This window comes from Tursiops truncatus, chromosome 6 (genome assembly GCF_011762595.2).
Source record: "Tursiops truncatus isolate mTurTru1 chromosome 6, mTurTru1.mat.Y, whole genome shotgun sequence".
Classification (NCBI taxonomy): Eukaryota; Metazoa; Chordata; class Mammalia; order Artiodactyla; family Delphinidae; genus Tursiops; species Tursiops truncatus.
In genome coordinates this window covers 51834857-51854256 of record NC_047039.1, presented here as the reverse complement: position 1 = coordinate 51854256, position 19400 = coordinate 51834857, and the positions used below count along the sequence as shown (strand labels likewise).

The window sequence follows — 19400 nt, the reverse complement described above, 5'->3', positions numbered from 1 at the left end:
CTTTGCTACTCAAAGCATTAGAAATGTAGTCTCAGGCTCTACCCCAGACCTCCTGAATCAGAATGCACATTTTAAGAAGATCCCCAGATAATTCATGTATTAGTTTTCTGGGACTGCCATACCAAAATACCACAGAAAAGGTGCCGTAAACCACAGAAATTTATTTCTCACAGTTCTGGAAGCTGGAAGTCCAAGATCAAGATGTCAGAATGACTGATTTCTCTTGAGGCCTCTCTTCCTGGCTTGCATGGCTGCCTTCTCATTGTGTCCTCACATGACCTTTTCTCTCTGCATGCATTCATGGTGTTATCCTAATCTCCTCTTCTTATAAAGACACTAGCCAGATTGGATTAAGACCCTTCCTAATTGCCTCATTTTAACTTAATTACCTCTTTAAAGGCTCTATCTCCAAATACAGTCACATTCCGAGGTATTTGGGGGCTTAGGGTGTCTACATATGAATTTGGGGGGGTGACACAATTCAGTCCCTAACAATTCATATGTATTAGGAACACTGACCTAATCTATCCAAAATGTATAGCAAGTCATCCTGAGACTCTAAAATGACTACTGTGGTCTGATTTGTACTTAACACTAAGATAACTACAAGGTTCCTTCTGACTTTGGGTGTTTTATCATTATTTAGACTCACCTCTCCACCACTGTCTTTGGAACAAGTAATCCTCAGATTGCAACCATATTCTGCTTCTTAGGGTGGATAACAAATCAATGATACATCTACTGAAATGCAGATTTCATTTTGGTGGTATGGTCTTGAAATCACTACATCAATTCAAAAGCTAAAGGATCCTTATTGGATGTTTCCAAAATAAAACAAGAAGGCATGTTATTTTCTTTTGCAGAGATCCAAGCTCTACCCAATGGTAGGCATCACACAAGGGAGTTTTCAAGGGAGTTTACTGACTGTATGTTGAACATTTACACTAGACAGACATCTTCACTATGGTGCCAAAATCTATATACTGAGGTCTAAATTTAGATTTAGAAGGGAATCATGCAAAGCTTAAAAACATATTTTGTCATTCCAAACTCACAGACTCTTGGTGATATAAGAACGCAAGCCAATTATGTTCCAGTGCATGGGCTGGCTTTACAACATGCCCACCAAGTGGCTGTGTAGACTCTGCACGAACAGCTCCAGTGCTAGGAGTCCACTGCCTTCCAAGCTGGCCTTCTCTCTCTCCCAACAGAGCTGACTGTCCTTTATCCATTGTTATTCTTGTGGTCATGTCCACTGTTCCCAGTCATGCCCATTTGGTTACATAGAAATCTAGTCTTTTCTCATAAAATTGCCTTTCAGATACTTGTACTTTGCTTTATAATATTTCCCAGTTTTCTCTTTTTCAGGCTAACCACATCTATGTGACTTTGGGAGAAAAAAAACAAAACAAAAACAGGAAATCAAACACTCTTTTAAATCCTAACACCATACTTCATAATAATATGAACAAAACAAAGGGTTCCTTATAAAACTACCATTTTATGACTCTGAGCATTGATTCTGCATTCCCAATTGGCAGGTCATTTGGCATTATTTTAAAATTTCACAAACTGCAAGTCCAGAGTGCCATTAAACGCAAAGAACTGACACCAGGGAGCACAGCACAATGGTCTAGAGCTGTGCTATCCAATATGGTAGCCACAATCTACACATCTGAATAGAGTCAGGCAGACCTTGGCTTTAACTCCAATTCTGCCACTTGGAAATATTACTTAACCTCTCAGAGTCTCCACTTTTTCCTCTGTAAAATGGGAGTAATAATAAAACTCAATTACAGAACTTGCTTTACATTACCTGTTCTTGACCTCATATGATAATGTGAATAAAGTGTTTAATAAAGTAAATACATATTCCTTATCAGAAGCTGAGGGATCAAGTAACAGGACTAATGGGAAACATAAAGTTAGAGAGAGTCCATTCAAAACCTATGCAATTTTGTCCCCAGAGCACCAACAAAAAGGTGATCCGTGGTAGCTGGGGAGATAAATTGGACTGCCCAGTAGGCAGGTCAGTATGGCTGGGGGCTGTCTTCTTAGATATAAAAAATATACAAAAGTAATAGAGTGGAAATGCTGGAAATTAGAGCAAGGCTGAAAAGAGATGAAACAATGCAATCAGAAGTGGAGGTGTGAGCCATGGGCTGCCACGAAGGTGGGCATGGGAAGAGTACATACAACCTGTTATGAACTGGAGGCCATGTAAACGGGGGTGGGAGCCCAGGGGTAAGTCTCTATCTTGAATATTTAAAACTACAAATGATAGGGACTCCTGCTGCTAGTACAGCAGCAGGCTACTGGTTCTTTCTCTCTCCCACCGAAGATTATAATTCTACTCTCACTATTCCAGGACCCTTTGCCATGGATAAATTGTGTATGAACCAACACAATTTCCTCATTATACCAATGTGAACCTAAAGTCAAGTCCTGGCTCAACCCTTCTAAGCGTTATCAACCGCATATATTATTCAACTTCTCTGAACTGCAAGGCCCTCGCCTTTAGGAGAAGGATAGTGTTCCATGCCTGCTAGTTGCATGGATTCTTTGGAGGTTCAGATAAGAAGCTGTGGAGTGCTGCACAAATATAGATTTCCTGGGAGGATGGAGTTTGAATGAGGTCAGTTTGGCTCATCTGTGACAGGGAGACATGGGTGCTACCAGCTGCAGTTCAGCTCTCAAGAGTGTCAAGATGATTTAGGAGGCACAAGGGTCCTTCTTTGCTCCCTTCTCCTTATGTCACCAAGAAACACAACTCCAACCGCCCTCCCCCATTCTTGCTGCCTCCCAGCGGACTCTGGAGCCTTGGACAGGTGCAAGGGTCTCTTATCAAAGAACTCCACAGAGTTCTTTAGATTCTCATCTAATGAGAATTTACTATGTACCAAGGATTGTGCAAAGCTTTTTACATGAATTTCCTCACTAGTATTATTTATCATATTTCTCCTGTTGGAAACTAAAGCTGAGTGCAGATGAGTAAGTGTGCCCAACGTCATGGGGTGAGTTTCTCTGTAGAAGAGTGTGATTTACATCCAGGGCTCTCTGTTCCAGTGCCTATGTTGGAGACCTTTGTGTGTGCAATCATTACTTCTTCTCTGAAGACTTCTTTGGCCTTCTCCAACCAAAGTTGACCAAGTAACTGTAATGCATACTTTCCTCCACGGTTTTCACTTATCACACTGCAGTGTAGATATGTTTGCTGGCCTGTATCTCTAATTAGGCTTGGATTACATCCTCCTAAGACTCTGTCCTCGTAAACTCTGGACACATAATAGGTAATGAGGATATAATGAATAAGCAAATAGTTTCTGCACATTATATTTGAAAGCATTAATTTGACTTAGTAAACTGGCACACCATTCTCCCTTTGCATTTAAGTACTGCCACCTACCATCCCCCCACATAGCAGTACTTTAGCTTCCAACCTCCACTCATGGGGAGGGGTGGGGGGCAATAAGTGGAGTTCACTAGAACTACGAGACAAGTTCTATGTGATTAAAAATAAAATGTTGAGGGCTTCCCTGGTGGCGCAGTGGTTGAGAGTCCGCCTGCCGATGCAGGCGACACGGGTTCGTGTTTCGGTCCGGGAAGATCCCACATGCTGCGGAGCGGCTGGGCCCGTGAGCCATGGCCACTGAGCCTGCGTGTCCGGAGCCTGTGCTCCGCAACGGGAGGGACCACAACGGGGAGAGGCCTGCGTATCACAAAAAAATAAATAAGTAAATAAAATAAAATGTTTAGTTTAAACATTATTTTAGTATCACTGCTATCTGCTCCTTCAATATATTTGGACTTAAAAGATAATAAGTTATAAAGAAAAACAGCTAGAAAAATGCGTAACTCAATACGATATGGATTTCCAATAGAAAATAGAAAGGCACAGATTTTAGAGAGCACATTTAAGGGAAATGTGCTTTAGTCTGATTTTATATAGCTTGAGGAATTTATTTCCATACTTACCGCATGGTATTAAAGTATACCCAAAATAGATAAATCTTTGGTTACTGCAGGAAAGTGGTTCAACTGTAATTACGGATTAACACATACCCACAGTTAATAGTTGTTACAGTTTAGCATCAGTGCAGCCATTTACATTGATAATAGATGAAACACTCCTTTTTTCCTTCCCCCCAGGCACAGTGAATGACTCCCAGTGCAGGATTACCTTCCACTAAGCAGAGTTCATAGCTCCAAGCCTCAAATCATTTGTAACCATTAGGGAAAATGTGAGGCTGAACCAATTTAAAAAATAAAAACTATCCTGAAGCTCACAAAACCACATAATTACACTGCATCACTTAGCATTTTGATTGTTTGAAAAACCTGATACAAAGACTCAGAAACTGCCCCAAAATGCATCATAAACATGGTGCCTTTACTTATGTAAACTCTAGGCAAAGACAGATGCAGAGAGAGGGAGATAAGTAGAAATGAAGAGACAAATACTATTGCTATTTTCCCATTATAAGTCCATTAATTATTATTTTTGCATTCATTGGTGTTTTGCATTTTTAATAGCAAATTGTCATTTTACTTGTAAAAATACCCAGCAGTATTGCCACACTATTCTTTTCAGAGTGTCTATTTGTAGTGAAAATACACAGACCACTGGTAGAGATCAGATGATGAAGTTTGACACTAGATTCTCCTTTGACCTAAGATATATCACTTAGTCATTTTTGGTACTCAATATTTCCATCAGTAGAAAGGGGCTGTCTGCCTACCTCAAGATTAGTCACAATTTAAAAAGGGAAATTCAGCTTGTTAGTCAAAGTCACAGTATAAATACTAAGCAGGTATTAGGGAGAGCGTGTGGTGCATCGTGTTATCTCTGCATTCCTTCTCGATGTTGAGCCTGAACGCATTTTCCCTATCCATTAACTCTGTCATCTCCCACCTCCCCATCAGTGCCATCCCCATGCACTTGGCAGCATTAGTCCTGTCCCCAGTCTTCTTAGGTTACTTTGCTTACTGAGAAGACAAAAGTCTGTCTGTAGCCAAGTGCTCTCAGGTTTCATCCACAAACACAGATCCAGCATGGGAACGTAAGATAGAAAGGTGCTGTGACAGAAGCAAAGAATAAAATTATAATGAATGTTTCATGGAGGCCAACAACCGCAGGGAGGAAAGCAGAAAAAGAGAGAGACACGAAAGGGGAGCCCCTGTGGTGACCTAAATGGGAAGGAAATCCAAAAAAGAGGGGATATATGTATACGTATAGCTGATTCACTTTGCTATACGGTAGAAACTAACACAACACTGTAAAGCAACCATACTCCAAAAAAATTAATAGAAAAAAAAGGGGAGCCCAAGAGTAGGGATGCAAAAGACACAAAGCAGAGGTGAGGTGAGAAAAGAAATGAGCACGGTATTGGGGACTAGGGCATAGATAGAGACAATGGCTTTCTTTAAAAGTTAATTAAAATATTACCTGTAGAAATCAAACTACATTCACTATCTCTTCTACATAAAACAAAACTCTCCTTATTATTTCTTTTAATCCAAGTAGACAAATGAGACAATAGAGATACCCAAAGAATTAATATTAAAACCTTTTTAAAATCATCAGAAACAAAACAGTAAAAATAATCTAATGTTCACATTAAAGTATAACCTGCCAGACAAATTCATAGCTTGTTTACTTAGGTTTTGAGTTTTCACACAAAAGGAGATATTTTACATGTCTTATAATATTCTTTTCAACTTAACAAGCACATCAAGAACAGCTTCCCATGTCGGTAAACATATATCAATGCCATTATTCTTGATGGTCATCTCACTTTTTCAATGCATGAATGAATGAGATTTCATTTAACCAGTCACCTGTTGGACATGCAAGTGGACTGTTTTTTGGCAAAAGTGCCTTATCAATTAGCTTTCAGTGGGTAAAAGAACCACCCCAAAACTTCACAGTTTAAAATAACAACTGTTTTTTGGGGGACTTAATTAAACTCAAAAGCTTTTGCACAGCAAAGGAAACCACAGACAAAACGAAAAGACAACCCACAGAATAGGAGAAAATATTTGCAAAACGATGCAACCAACGAGGAATTAGTCTCCAAAATTTACAAACAGCTCATGTGGCTCAATATCAAAAATACAAACAGCCCAATCAAAAAATGGGCAGAGACCTAAATAGACATTTCTCCAAAGAAGACATACAGATGGGCAAGAGGCACATGAAAAGATGCTCAACATTGTTAATTATTAGACAAATGCAAATCAAAACTACAATGAGATATCGCCTCACACCGGTCAGAATGGCCATCATCAAAACATCTACAAACAATAAATGCTGGAGAGGGTGTGGAGAAAAGGGAACCCTCCTACACTGTTGGTGGGAATGTAAATTGGTACAGTCACTATGGAGAACAGTATGGAGGTTCCTTAAAAAACTAAAAATAGAACTACCATATGACCCAGCAATCCCACTCCTGGACACATATCTGGAGAAAAACATGGTTCAAAAGGATACATGCAACCCAATGTTCATTGCAGCTCTATTTACAATAGCCAGGACATGGAAGCAACCTAAATGTCCATCAACAGAGGAGTGGATAAAGAAGATGTGGTACATATATACAATGGAATATTACTCAGCTATGAAAAAGAATGAAATAATGCCATTTGAAGCAACATGGATAGACGTGGAGATTATCATACTAAGTGAAGTAAGTCAGACAGAGAAACACAAATATCTTATTATATCACTTACATTCAGAATCTTTAAAAAAAAAGATACGAATGAACTTATTTACAAAATGGAAACAGACTCACAGACTTAGAGAAGGAACTTATAGTGAACTGGGGGGAAGGGGGAGGAGGGATAGATTGGGAATTTGGAACTGACATGTACCCACTGCTATATTTAAAATAGATAACCAACAAGGACTTACTGTATAGCACAGAGAACTCTGCTAAGTAATCTGTAATAACCTAAATCGGAAAAGAATTTGAAAAAGAATAGATACATGTATAGGTATAACTGAATCACTTTGCTGTACACCTGAAACTAACACAACATTATTAATCTATATGCTCCAATATAAAATAAAAAAATTTTTAAATATGAAAAAAATAAATAACTACCTTTTTTTTTAAGCTCACAATTCTTTGAGGAAACTGCAAGAGTTGGCACAACTGACACAATCGGGGCCTCTCTCCACACAGCTTCTCTTCCTCTGGTGGGCTGACCTGGGCTCCTTCACATGTGTTAAGTTCAGGTGAAATCACACAGGTCTCCTGGGCCCAATGGAGAAAGCAGCTGAGCAGGAAGAGAAAGCCCAGCAAGGTGGGCAGTGCTTGGCCTCAGGACTGAGGCCAGAAGAACAAAATGGAAGCTTAGATTAGTGGAATTCAAGTCTCAGGGAAGGCAGAAACTGCATACATCCCACTTCCAGTTGCCTAGTGTGATAGTTAACATATAATGATTAAAAACTGTGTGCAGTTGAGTAAACAGTACACGTGGTAGGGCCTTACCGGGTGGAGGTCTGAGGAGGAATCTGGAAGGGCTATGCTAAAAGCCCCAACAGCTGGGATTCCAAGGCCCCAGAACAAGGTCTGGTACCCAGGGAGCCCTCGGCAAATATCCATCACATGAACACCTAATAGGGCGACTAGACTGACAGGTGAGGAAGTGGCCCAAGATACCGTGTGTCTTGATTTTGATAAACAGTAGATGAGGTCTGTGAGTATATCCTGTGGACAAGGGCACTGCACAGTGTGGGTGGTAGTTCCATTATGTGTATTTTTACCTGATTGACCAAATGTACCCAAACTGTGGATTAATATCAATAGTTCGAGGTATATGTCATAGGGCTCTGTCTTTGGTTTTGTCTGGTTTACTATTTTCACAATTTGAAATTTTGTTTCTCCAAAGTAATTCCTTTTATAAAGAAAGTTTTGACGGACCTCAGTGTTTGACTTAAATTATTTTATTACAGTATTACTTAAATACAGGCACAAATAAGATTAAATGTTGCTGGTGGCTTTTATATAACTCCAAAGCTAAATGTTAAAAATAAAATGCAAACCCCGTGAAAGTCAAGTGAACAGCATTAATGTGACAGGTGATGTTCTCTGGCTGACATGAAATCACTGGCTTACCTCAAGTGGTCCTGACGGCGACAGGCAGGTGCTTTTGAGCTCCACATGGCAATCCCGGAAGGGGCTGGGGATGTCTGTGAGTCATCCTTCTGCAGCCTGATACAGTGTCATTGGCCTCAGCTCAGCACACATGCATCATTTACATGTCCAGTTGTCTAGTTTTCTTTTCTCATCAGCCTGGACCACTTGTTACAAGCACAGTCTTAAACACTAAAGCAAACCCATGCACCAAAGTACCATGTTGATCTCAAGACAACTAGAGCTTTTCATTTTTTATATGGTCATTGAAAGGAAAGAGAAAATATAAGATTCCTGTAGAGAACTCATTCAACTCATTCAACCAAGAATGGCTGGACTTCCTTGGTAGTGTAATGGTTAGGAATCCACCTGCCAATGCAGGGGACACGGGTTCGATCTCTGGTCCGGGAAGATCCCACACGTTACAGAGCAACTAAGCCCGTGCGCCACAACTACTGAGCCTGCGCTCTAGAGCCCGTGAGCCACAACTACTGAGGCCATGGGCCACAACTACTGAAGCCTGTGAGCCTAGAGCCTGTGCTCTGCAACAAGGGAAGCCACCACAATGAGAAGCCCACGCACCGCAACAAAGAGTAGCCCCCACTTGCTGCGACTAGAGAAAGCCGTGTGCAGCAATGAAGACCCAACACAGCCAAAAATAAATAAATTAAATTTAAAAAAATTTTAAAAAAAGAATGGCCGAGCACTGACTAGGCACCAGGCATTTTCTAGATGCTGTAGGTACAGTGATGAACTACACAGAGCATGCTCCTGCCCACAGGATGAACTGAACTAGGGATACTAGGATTTGCAGGTGACACCGGATTGGGACAGAGAAGCGACACGTGAAAACAGGACCTGGATTATAAAGAATCATTATATTTTTTCTCATTATAATACTTTAAAATTCCTAAATCAACTACCTGTTTATTGTTTAAAAAATTGCAAGTGATAGAGAAGTCTACAAACCAAGAACTGAAAGCTACCCCCTCTCAATACCCCCTAGTCCCACTCCTCAGGAGTCACAACTGTGCTGACCTGAATTTTCCAAACTTTTCCATGAGATCAGAAAGCTCTGAATAAGTTCATTCTCTGAGCAGAATTCCTTTAGTCTCTTGCCTTCTTCTCCCCTCGATGGCATTTTCTAAAAGGTGTCCTTCTTATGTGAGAGAACCTTCCTAGATTGAAGTTACAAGGAATCACAGAGACTGGGCAAAACTCTTCAATTGTGTAGAATCATTACCTTGTTCTAAGTTTTGTGAAAAGGATTAAAAGTACTGCATGCAAAACACCTGGTATACAGTAGGCAATAAACAGTGATTGCTATGATTACATTTTAAAATATTGGTTGTTCTTAAAATGCACTGGCTCTTCCAAGTGTAGTGTTCTGTGTCTTGATTATGCAGTGATGGCGGTTCTTTTTCTGACAACCTTGGAAAAACAAAGTGTCCTTTAATATGGCTGCCCATCAGGGATTATAGCTTTCCATAGTCTTTGGAACGTCACTTCTCAGTTGCACTTGCATTTAATATAATATCCCCTTGTTCTCACAGAGGAGATGCTGGAGGAAGGTGGAGGTTTGGTCATTTGAATTGAGATAGGCGTTAGTGTCAGGACCATATTTCTTTTCCAATTCTAAAATCTAATTTCCTCAGAACTGTGTTTAACAGTTCTACGTTTACAGCTCGAGTTCCTGGCGTCCCATCCGCTCACATCACTTAGGTAATGCTTGGAAAGTACTTCGAAGGAAATGGGCCCAGAAGTGCTAAGTAGAATTACACGATATGAGTCGACAGTTGGGAGCCACAGTGAATAGATAAAATCTCCTGTCTGCACTACATTTCATTTTCTCTGGTAGATTTTATGGAACCCTCATGTGTTGCACTGGAAATAAAGCAGGAAGTCACATTTTTATGAAAAATCTGTGTGTTGAATATTGAACAAAATAACAAAGTAGTGAAATGGATTACTTGCACTCAGTCACCAGTCGGGCTTAATAAAAATAGTCAGAAATTAAGGGTCAGTCACTTTCCATTCTGTAATACTTTTAATAAATAACAAAAAATAAAGACAGGAGAAGGATCATGGAGGCGGAACAGCTTTGGAAATTTTTCTTATTCAGGGAAAGTGGTTCTGGAGAATTTGAAAGGTTCTTTGTCCATGGAGAACGTTTACTTAAGAATATTCACCCATACATTCATTTGCACATTAATTAAGTCAACCTTTACTACATACCTTCAGAGAACCAAGTGCTGGGCTAGATACTGGTGTAGAAGGCATGCTCTCCTGGAGGCCAGATAAAGTGTGTCCCTGCAGAACAGAGAGAAGGGAATCCTCTGGGAGGTTCATAGAAAGTGTCCCTGGACGAGGTGACATCTAAACCTTCACAACGGTGAATAAGTGTTTTCCAGGTGGAGATGGAGAGGAAGGGATTCCATGGTGGTGGAACAGCAATAACAGAAGCCCAGAGGTACAAAACACATGGAAGGGTGAGGGAATGACAAGCTATAATGAACTGGAACACATCGTGTTTTGCATCTATGTTCCACAGAAGAGCCATGTGGCTCCTCAAAGCATCCTGTGCAGCTCCACAGGGAAGAAACCACCACTGCCCACTGTTCCTGTTCTGGGACTGCTCTCTGTACTTGCAAGATGAAATGTACATAATTTGGAGACGTTTGTTCATTATCTTCTGTAGAGCCATCGTCATCATCCCATTATATGTTGATGGAGAAATCTATGGTTTATGAGTGCTTTCCAGCTGTGTGTAAGTTTGTGTAAGTTACACAAACCAGTAACAGAGTAAACTCTAGGCCATACAGCCCAAAGAGACATGTAATACCTTGACACGGGAAATAAACTGATGACTTATTAAAATAAAATAAGTTGGTATTTACTACTAATAGTAAATAAAGAGGAAAAGTGTTTTCTCTTCTCTCCAATGCCAGAGTGATATATGTATTTTGCTTCTGAGTGTCTCCCCCTAACCTCATCTCTATTCCCCCCAAACTGGAAAATCAGATGAGGAGACAGAGGGGTTCGGGAAGCTGAAGTTGAAGAACATAAATAAAACAGATGGACTACTTGACATGTGTGAATACACTGAGGGACTATTTTAACTTCTGGCAATGAGCTTAGAGCTAAATCATTGATCGGTGCATAGAAAAGTAAACGATTTTAAAAATCATGGCAATTATTAACTCCAGGGAAAATAAAAAGTTGTTCTATAAAAGAAATGTAGTCATAATATATACCATGGCTTAGCTGTGAGAAAATATTCACCTAGTTATATTAATGTAAAGACAACATGTATATATCAAATTTATGATATAATTACAGTGAGAGGATATGGAAGGGAAAGTTGATGTGCATGAATTGGGAATGCAGAAGAGGGTATAATAAAGGTAACAGTGTTAAATCTGAAAAATCAAAACAGGGCACTTGATCACGTTATTTAGAAGCACAGAGGTAAACACATAAAAAACAGCTAAAAGTTGAAAATGGCTGCTCATATACAAATGGCCAATAAGCACATGAAAAGCTCAATATCACTAATCATTAGGCAAATGTAAATCAAACCCACAATGAAATACCACCTCCCACCCATTAGGATGCTTCCATCAAAAGTAAAGAAAAATCACAAGTCTTGGCAAGGATGTGGAAAAATTGGAAACCTGTGCACTGTTGGTGGGGATATAAAATGGTATAGGCCTGTGGAAAACAGTATAGCAGTTCCTCAAAAAATTAAACATAGAATTAATGTATGATATGGCAATCCCACTTCTGGGTATATACCCAAAAGGATCAGAATCAGAAACTTAAAGAGATATTTGTACACCCTTGTTTATGGTACCATTATTCACAACAGCCAAAAGGTGGAAGCAATTCAAATGTCCATCGACAGATGAATGGATAAACAAAATGTGGTATATTCACCCAATGGAATATTATGCAGCCTTAGAAAGGAAGGAAAGTCTGACACATGCTACAACATGGTTGAATTATGCTAAGTGAAATAAGCCAGGTACAAAAAGACAAATACTGTATGACTCCACTTACGTGAGGTACTAGGGTAGGGTCAAATTCATAGAAACAGAAAGAATGGTGGTTACCAGGGATGGGGGGAAGGGGAAGGGGGAATTGTTGTTCAATGGGTACAGAGTTTCAGTTTCTGAAGACTGTACAACAATGTGAATGTACTTAACGCTACTGAACTGTACACTTAGAAATGGGTAAGATGATTTTATGTTACGTATATTTTACCACAGTTAAAAAAAAAATGTTCCTGAAACAGAGAGGTGAATGGCCAAACTTGTCCCTCGGGCCATACTTTGTCAACCCCTAGTCTGAGATTGGAGGTAATGACATCAAAGAGTAGACAGAAAATTTTTTTGCCTTAAGAGCTGGTGAATGCTGTGGAGGCAAGCCATTTCCGGGGCCTCTCTGCATCTCTGGGATTTAGTCTTGGGACGGTAAGTCACAGATGCCCGGCACACATTCCCTGAATGGAACTGCAGCTCCTCGACGGCGACTCCTAGAGAGGTTTGAGTCTGGAGTGAATCAAACAGGGAAGGCAAGGAGTAAGAAACAGCGTTTACGCTGGAGGAAAACTGGTTTCGGTAACACCAAGGCTCTCCCTCAAAAGTAGAAGTTCCAATCACCTACATTAAAAGCATCCTATGTTCAGGGACCCTGGGATAAGCCTCTGGAAAGTCCTCGTGTGTAGCTCCTCCACAGAGCTGCTTTGTTTTCAGTGCTGACTGTTTTTAAGGTATACTTAAGACCATGTCAGAAGATCTTTGGAAAGGGTTTCCAAGTGTCCTGCTGTACTGTAAATGTAAGGTGTCTAGGTTTAAAATAAGAGAATATCACCAGTGACCTGAAGACCCACGCTATATGCATCCTCTTGGGGCCACGTTACCTGAAGTGGGGGGTGAGGAGAGGGGGTGGCTCGGTTTTCTAATGCACAAACCCTGGCAGCTGTCACCCTCAGTGAGTGACAGCACTTATGTCCTTCGACTCATGCCCACGCTTCCATATTCTCTCTGAACTACCTAACTGCACAGTACTTTTATCAAACCCATTTCTTTAAAGGACACCTCCCCTGAAGTTTGGAAAATATTTTACTAAGAAATGGAGATGATACAGAATCACTGAAGAATACACTTACGGTCCTAAGTCCTGTAGCTCCTGATTTGAGTTAGCTTATTCCTACAGCACCAATGCATCCTGTCTCCCTCCTTGCCACTGTGCCCCATGTGGTGTCTGATTCACACTGTGGTCCCGGCACCCAGACCCCAGGGTTTGTCCTAGGAAGGGGTGTTTTTTTCTGGTCTCAGTTAAGCTCCTTGTGTGTCGGTCCTTCTGGGGACCAACTGGCTATTGGCTGGGGGGACTGAGAAGACTGGGTCACATGTCAATCATTCTCCAGAAGGCTAGCTGAGCTCATGCCACGTGGGCATGTTCCAAAATGGTGAGTAGAAGATGCAAGGCCCCTTGTGGCCTAGTCAGAGCTGTACACTGTCCCTCTGCCACATTCTATTGACCAGAGCCATCACCAGGCCAGCCCAGATTCCAGGGGCTGAGGAAAAGACTTCCTTTTGGTGGAGGAAGCTTCAAAGTCACGTTGCAAGAACTGTGCATCAAGGGAGGAAAATAATTTGGTCCACTTTTACAACCTATCGTGGGGGCCATCTACTCCCTTATTTACCCCCTGTCCATTATACCCTATACTCCAGCCAAACTCTAATCCTCACTTCCCAAACATGACGCAGATACTTTCAGACATACATGTTTCTGGACTTGCTAATGTATCTGCTCGATTGCCTACCTTTCTACTAGGCTTTAGGCTTTTTGAGGTCAGAGTGAAATCTTAATTTAACGCTGGGCATTCAGAAGACATTCATTCCCAACATGCAGAGAGGTAGGGAGTGGAGATTAAATTACGGCCACTTCATAAGGCAAAAATTTTCTCCCTTTATTTATTTTTAATTTATCGATTTATAATTCGTCTTGTTGCTAAAAAGAATCTAAGTTGACTTGTAAAAACATATCCAGTCAGAAGTAAGTGAAGAAATCAGGGCAGATGGGAAGCCTGTGTTTAAAAAGTCACACCAAAATATTATTTAAAACAAAAGAAAGAAGGGTGGGGGAGAGAGGGATGAGAAACACAAGCAGGACAGAAGGAAGGAAGGGCATCTAAGTCACTCAAATGGCCAAAAGAATTTGCCACATGCTTGCGCTTCATCCCCAGCCCTACCATCCACTTAGGAAATCTCACAGCCAGCTCTTCACTCAATCTGTCCTCCCCGCTAACCAGTTCCTTCCCTTAGCCGATGGCCGATGCCAACTCATCCTATAAGACCAGGCCACTCAAAGTGTGGTCCGTGGATGTGTGCCAGTCTAGGAACAGTTTTCTGTTTGTTTTTTAAACCGGTGAATTGAGGTAAGTCTGCAAGTTGAAAGACAGCATTTAGAAATGTTTTGTAGTAATATGTTAGAGTAATTTCATATCTTTGTACTCTAATCACAAAGCTGGGCTTGAGGTTTTTTTTAATTTATTTTGCTTTCCTAGTCAATCATTTTTATTGTATTTGCATGGCAGACTGAAAATTAAAAAGAAAAAAGGATTAGCCCTTTAGTATAGATAGTTTGAAAAGCTACATTAAGACTCCTTTCCTCCAGGAAACGTCACCATTTTCTCCCAGGTGGGGTGGGTGCTTTTCCTCCCTACTTCCACATAGCCAAGCTGACCTTGTGCAGTAGTTTTAATTATCTGTTTATAACTGTTTCCTCCAATAAACTGTGAGCTTCTTGAAGGGCAAGCACTATATCACTATATCTTAGTTATCTTTGCATGCCCCACACTGAGAACAATGCATGGCCCACAGTAGATGTTTAATAAATGTTTGCTGAATATAAGAAACTGAACGGTCTCACTTGGGAATATACAGCCAAAATGGGACTCAGTGCTACCTGCTTATCTAAGTTTCCATTATTAATCAAATCACCTTCTGACTGACAATCATTCTTTAAAATATGCTTAATCATTAATACAGTTATTGGCAAATAATCATACTGTTATCCTGGGAGCCTTTCTGACAAGTTTCTTTAGCATAAAGTTGTAAATACTTTCTCTGAATTTCAGGTTGTGTTGATTTCACAGTTTAACCCTCTGAGGTAATTTTCCTAATTTTTGAGTTCAAATGAACACTTCCCTTTTGCTCTCCTGCACTGCCCATATGGGAGAATGAAACCATTTCCTAGTATTGCTATGAGGAATATAGCATATAATATATGAATATAGTAGTACTATACATAGCATATATTAGGCTTAAAGTAAATATTTCTCTCAAGGGATGGCAAATTTTCGGCACATAACTTCTCCCCCGTATCTGAGGCAAACACTGCTAAACAACCAATCACACTTTACTACTGACGTAAAACAGACCCCAGGTTCCTATTCAACAACCGCCAACTGATGAGAATATTTGTCACCCTCAGTACATATCACGCAACCCATGTCGTGATTCTAGGCTAATCCTGAAGCGAGTAAGGATCCCAGTTCTGACCTTGTTTTTAGCAAGTGTAAGATAACGAGTCTAGACAGCAGGCATTAGATGGTATAGAAAAGTGAGAACATAGTTCTCTCCAGATTTCCTGAAGATAAAAGAACTATCACAGTATTGAAGGAGACGCAAGTAGGCCTTCTGGATGGTTATGTAGCCTCTTTGTTTTTAAGGAACCAGAAGAAATGTAAACAGGCTACTGCTGGGTTAAGACCTAACCAACCAATGCATTTCCCTCAAGAGAGATGAGTTGGTAAATACCAGTCTTCCACTAACTTTACTTGACAAGGTAGGAAATCTTTGTGTCAGTCCTTAAGATGAGGTATGGAGAGTGAATGGATGCTTCAGACATAAAATTAAATGCAAAATAGTATAAAACTGTATTAGACTGTTGAGTATAATTATGTAATAAATATGCATAGCAAAAAGAGACTAGATGGGAATACACCAATTTAAAGATTGTAGTCTCTCTTAGAATGTAGTTATGGGTAATTTTTTCTTGTTTTTTGGATCTTCTATAATGTAGTTTTATTAAAAATAACATTAAAAATGAATGAAGTAACTGTTTCACATTCTACAATTTTCTAAATAAAAGAACGCTTAAGAATAGGGCAAACCCTGGTCTCAAGTTGTAAGGGCCTGAAGTAGGAAGGTTGCATAAGTAAGCGATGAGCATTTTGTTGGTTTCCTGATTCTTGGTTATGTACCGGATCAGAAGACAAACTCATTTAAAGGCAGCCATATGTAAAAATGATAAAAAACTGAGACTTCCATACACCCCAAGAAGGATAGGTCTTGATACCTCAAGGAGAGAACTGAGGATTGATTCACTAACTGTGCTATTTTAGCTTGTGTGTGTGTGTGTGTGTGTGTGTGTCTTTCGAAGTCAGAGGTAAGTCTGGACCATCTGGAATCAGTCTCTTCTTTGCATAACGTGGTTTTATTCCAGAGCACAAGACAGAGTTACCACATCCACACAGCTTATGAACTGGAAGTTTGTGTATCTTCTTCAAATACTCCAATGTCGACTGGGTGTTTTTTGAAAGGGCCTGTTTTAATCTGACCATCACTGTAACACGTTACAGAGACAGCAGCTTGCAAAAAAAATAATTAAGGAAAACAAAAGAATGTTGTCCTTTTGTTGTAATCTGTTGGAAGAGATGAGATGAATGCTTTGAAATGAAGCATTTAATGTGAGAACACTGAATACTGTGTTGCTATGAGGAAGCCGTCTTGTTTATAATGCATCTGTAGCCAGATGCATTACGAGCTGTTTGCAGAAACTTGGAATCTGGGTTGGAAATGACTTGAGTATTTTTTTCCCCCAAAAGCTATAGTTTTCTCTCCTCTAATATTAGTGGCAAGTGGTATAAAATCCAAAGTTGTGATCTTTTCTTAAGCTGCAAGTTCATTGCCATCCTGCGGTATTGTACTTTTCATCCATCCTCTTTAGCATAATTGCCTTAGAAGTCTCCTTCATGTTGATTCCTAACACTTAAAATTTTTTTTTCTCCAAACTTCCTGAAACCTAGACCAACCTACCACACACCCATGTCCTCTACGGTGCAACTGTCAGGGGCTCTGTAGCACGTGTAAGAGGCTGAAGTGACAGCGTACAGACTGAAAGGCCATGCTGGGTACTCACTGCACCCGTGGGAACCTCCCATTAGCTCTTGCACCAGCCCCAAGGTAATGCCCAGTCCCTGTGAAATTCCCAGAATTCAGACACTAACTAGATACTGTAAGATGGGCTGCTAGGAAGGGCTACTAGCATGTGAATCTCCGTCTCCTTGACTGTCTTTTCATCTTTTCAGCTTGATAGTCATGAGTGCTTTTCTGTTGGTTGTTTTTTTGTTTTTTCAGGGGATGGGGAGCTGTATGGGAAAAGGTACTCATTTCTGTATTGCTGTTGCTGCTACTAAGAGGTAAAGTTGAGGGTAACTGCCAACAGCTTCCCCTTTCTCTTCTTTTTGTTCACTCGATCTGTCTGGACCAATGCACAAGGAAAAAAGGCAGACAGAGTGGCTCTGCAAAGTTGCACTGTTTTAAAACTGATAAAGAATGTGTTTCCCACAGCTTAGGAGAAAAATTTATTATAAAGTGCCTGAGCAATTAAACAAATTGTATTTGCAAACATCTGCTGTCCAGTACTGTTGCCTGTGTTCAAACAGAGCCTCACAGTGTCTTTGGCAAACCAGGGTGAGAAAAGCTGGGTGCCATTTGCTAAATGAACTCTTCCAGACAACAGATCTGTGGCCTGAGGGAATTCTTTCAAATACACATGGGAAAATTAATTCCCAGAGAGGTAGTTATTCCCTAAAAAAAAAAAACAAAAAAAACCCCTGGGACTTAGAGTGAAGTTGGCAGTAAGTCAATGAGTGTTTTGTTAACCTCTGCTAAACCATATTTATATTTACATCTGAGTCACAGAATCCTAAAGCTGAAAAGGGGAAAATGAGACTTCTGGTTGAGAATGGCTTCTAACAGTACCAGTGCTCCCCCTGCAATGTCTCCAATCGATACCTATAAAGATAAACCCAAAAACAGAAACTCTCAGTAGCATCACAAAGACTGCCAGCCCAATGCCCAATATGGGGAAAATGGTTAAAAATGCAGATTCAAGTTCTGAATTTTGAATCTACTATATAATAGTTGAGTAACCTTAATTTTCTCACCTGCAGAGTAGAGATAATGGGGACAATCTCATAGGCTTGTTCTGAGGATTAGAGAAGATATGCCTGTAAAGCCCTCAGCGCCCTGCATTGGCACCAAGTAAATACTTAGCAAATGTTAGCATGAGTAGCATAGTTTCATGGTTATTAATGTTGTCATTGTGAAACAGGATTTCTTCCATTGTCCTGGAATTGTAGCAAATGCAGAAGTAATGGCACAGAATGTTCTACGTTTACTTCGAGGTGCTCATTTTAGTCCTCCCCACCCCTAGCCCCAACCCCCCTCCACTACTAATACAAAGGAAGAACTGGCAGAGAAGTGTGACCTCTGGGTGAATATTCAGAAAAAGTGTCTATAATAACCTCCCCTTCCCCATGGGGGAGGATACCTGATGTTTCTTCTCTAAGAGGCTAAGGGAGGGGGATCCTAAGAAAAATTCTAACTAAGTTTGGGGGATTCCAACACCCCCATTTTGCATTAACCAAGAGATTTAATGATCATCCTTACTCTGAAGTTTGGTGAGGCGACAGGTCAGCTGAGGATCTAATGTGTTCCTTGGGCTTAGAGAAATGAATGTGAAAGAGATGGCAGAATTGAGGGAAGAAGTGGCTGAGAAGCTGCTTACACTTCCACTGCATTCATAGTAAGGATACAAGAATGTTCCATGGTTGGATGGATACCACTTAGAGGTGGCTGGACTTTTTTCATTTCACCTATATCTCAACAAGGAGCCCCATCTACCATGTAAAAGCATGTCAGCTACAGAGGCTGCTGGGACTGTCTTTCACTGGAATCAAAAGGGAGGAAAGAGGCCAAACTGAAACCCGATCCCTCAAATCAAGGGCTCTGCAGAGGACAGTGTCCTTTGTTTCTCCCAGGGTCCTCCAAAGAGACCATCAGAGAGCCGGCAAGGGGAAACTAGCCACACAGAAGTGTCGATAACCTGCTAGTGGTAGCCAGAGAAGCAGGAACAACCAACAGTGAAAGGACCTGCCTCTTGTCCTCTCCCACTCAAACCGC

General features: G+C 40.6%; 1 long non-coding RNA gene across 1 annotated transcript in view; it reads right to left on the bottom strand.

Moving 5' to 3' along the window:
* The window catches only part of LOC141278970 (uncharacterized), a 34825-nt gene extending 16179 nt beyond the window's left edge, over positions 1-18646 (bottom strand). The window contains exons 1-2 of the long non-coding RNA XR_012332497.1: positions 8122-18646; positions 653-7329 (exon numbers count right to left, since the gene is read on the bottom strand). This is a non-coding gene — a long non-coding RNA (uncharacterized lncRNA). The remainder of the gene's footprint in view (positions 1-652; positions 7330-8121) is intronic.
* Positions 18647-19400: the final 754 nt, after the last annotated feature.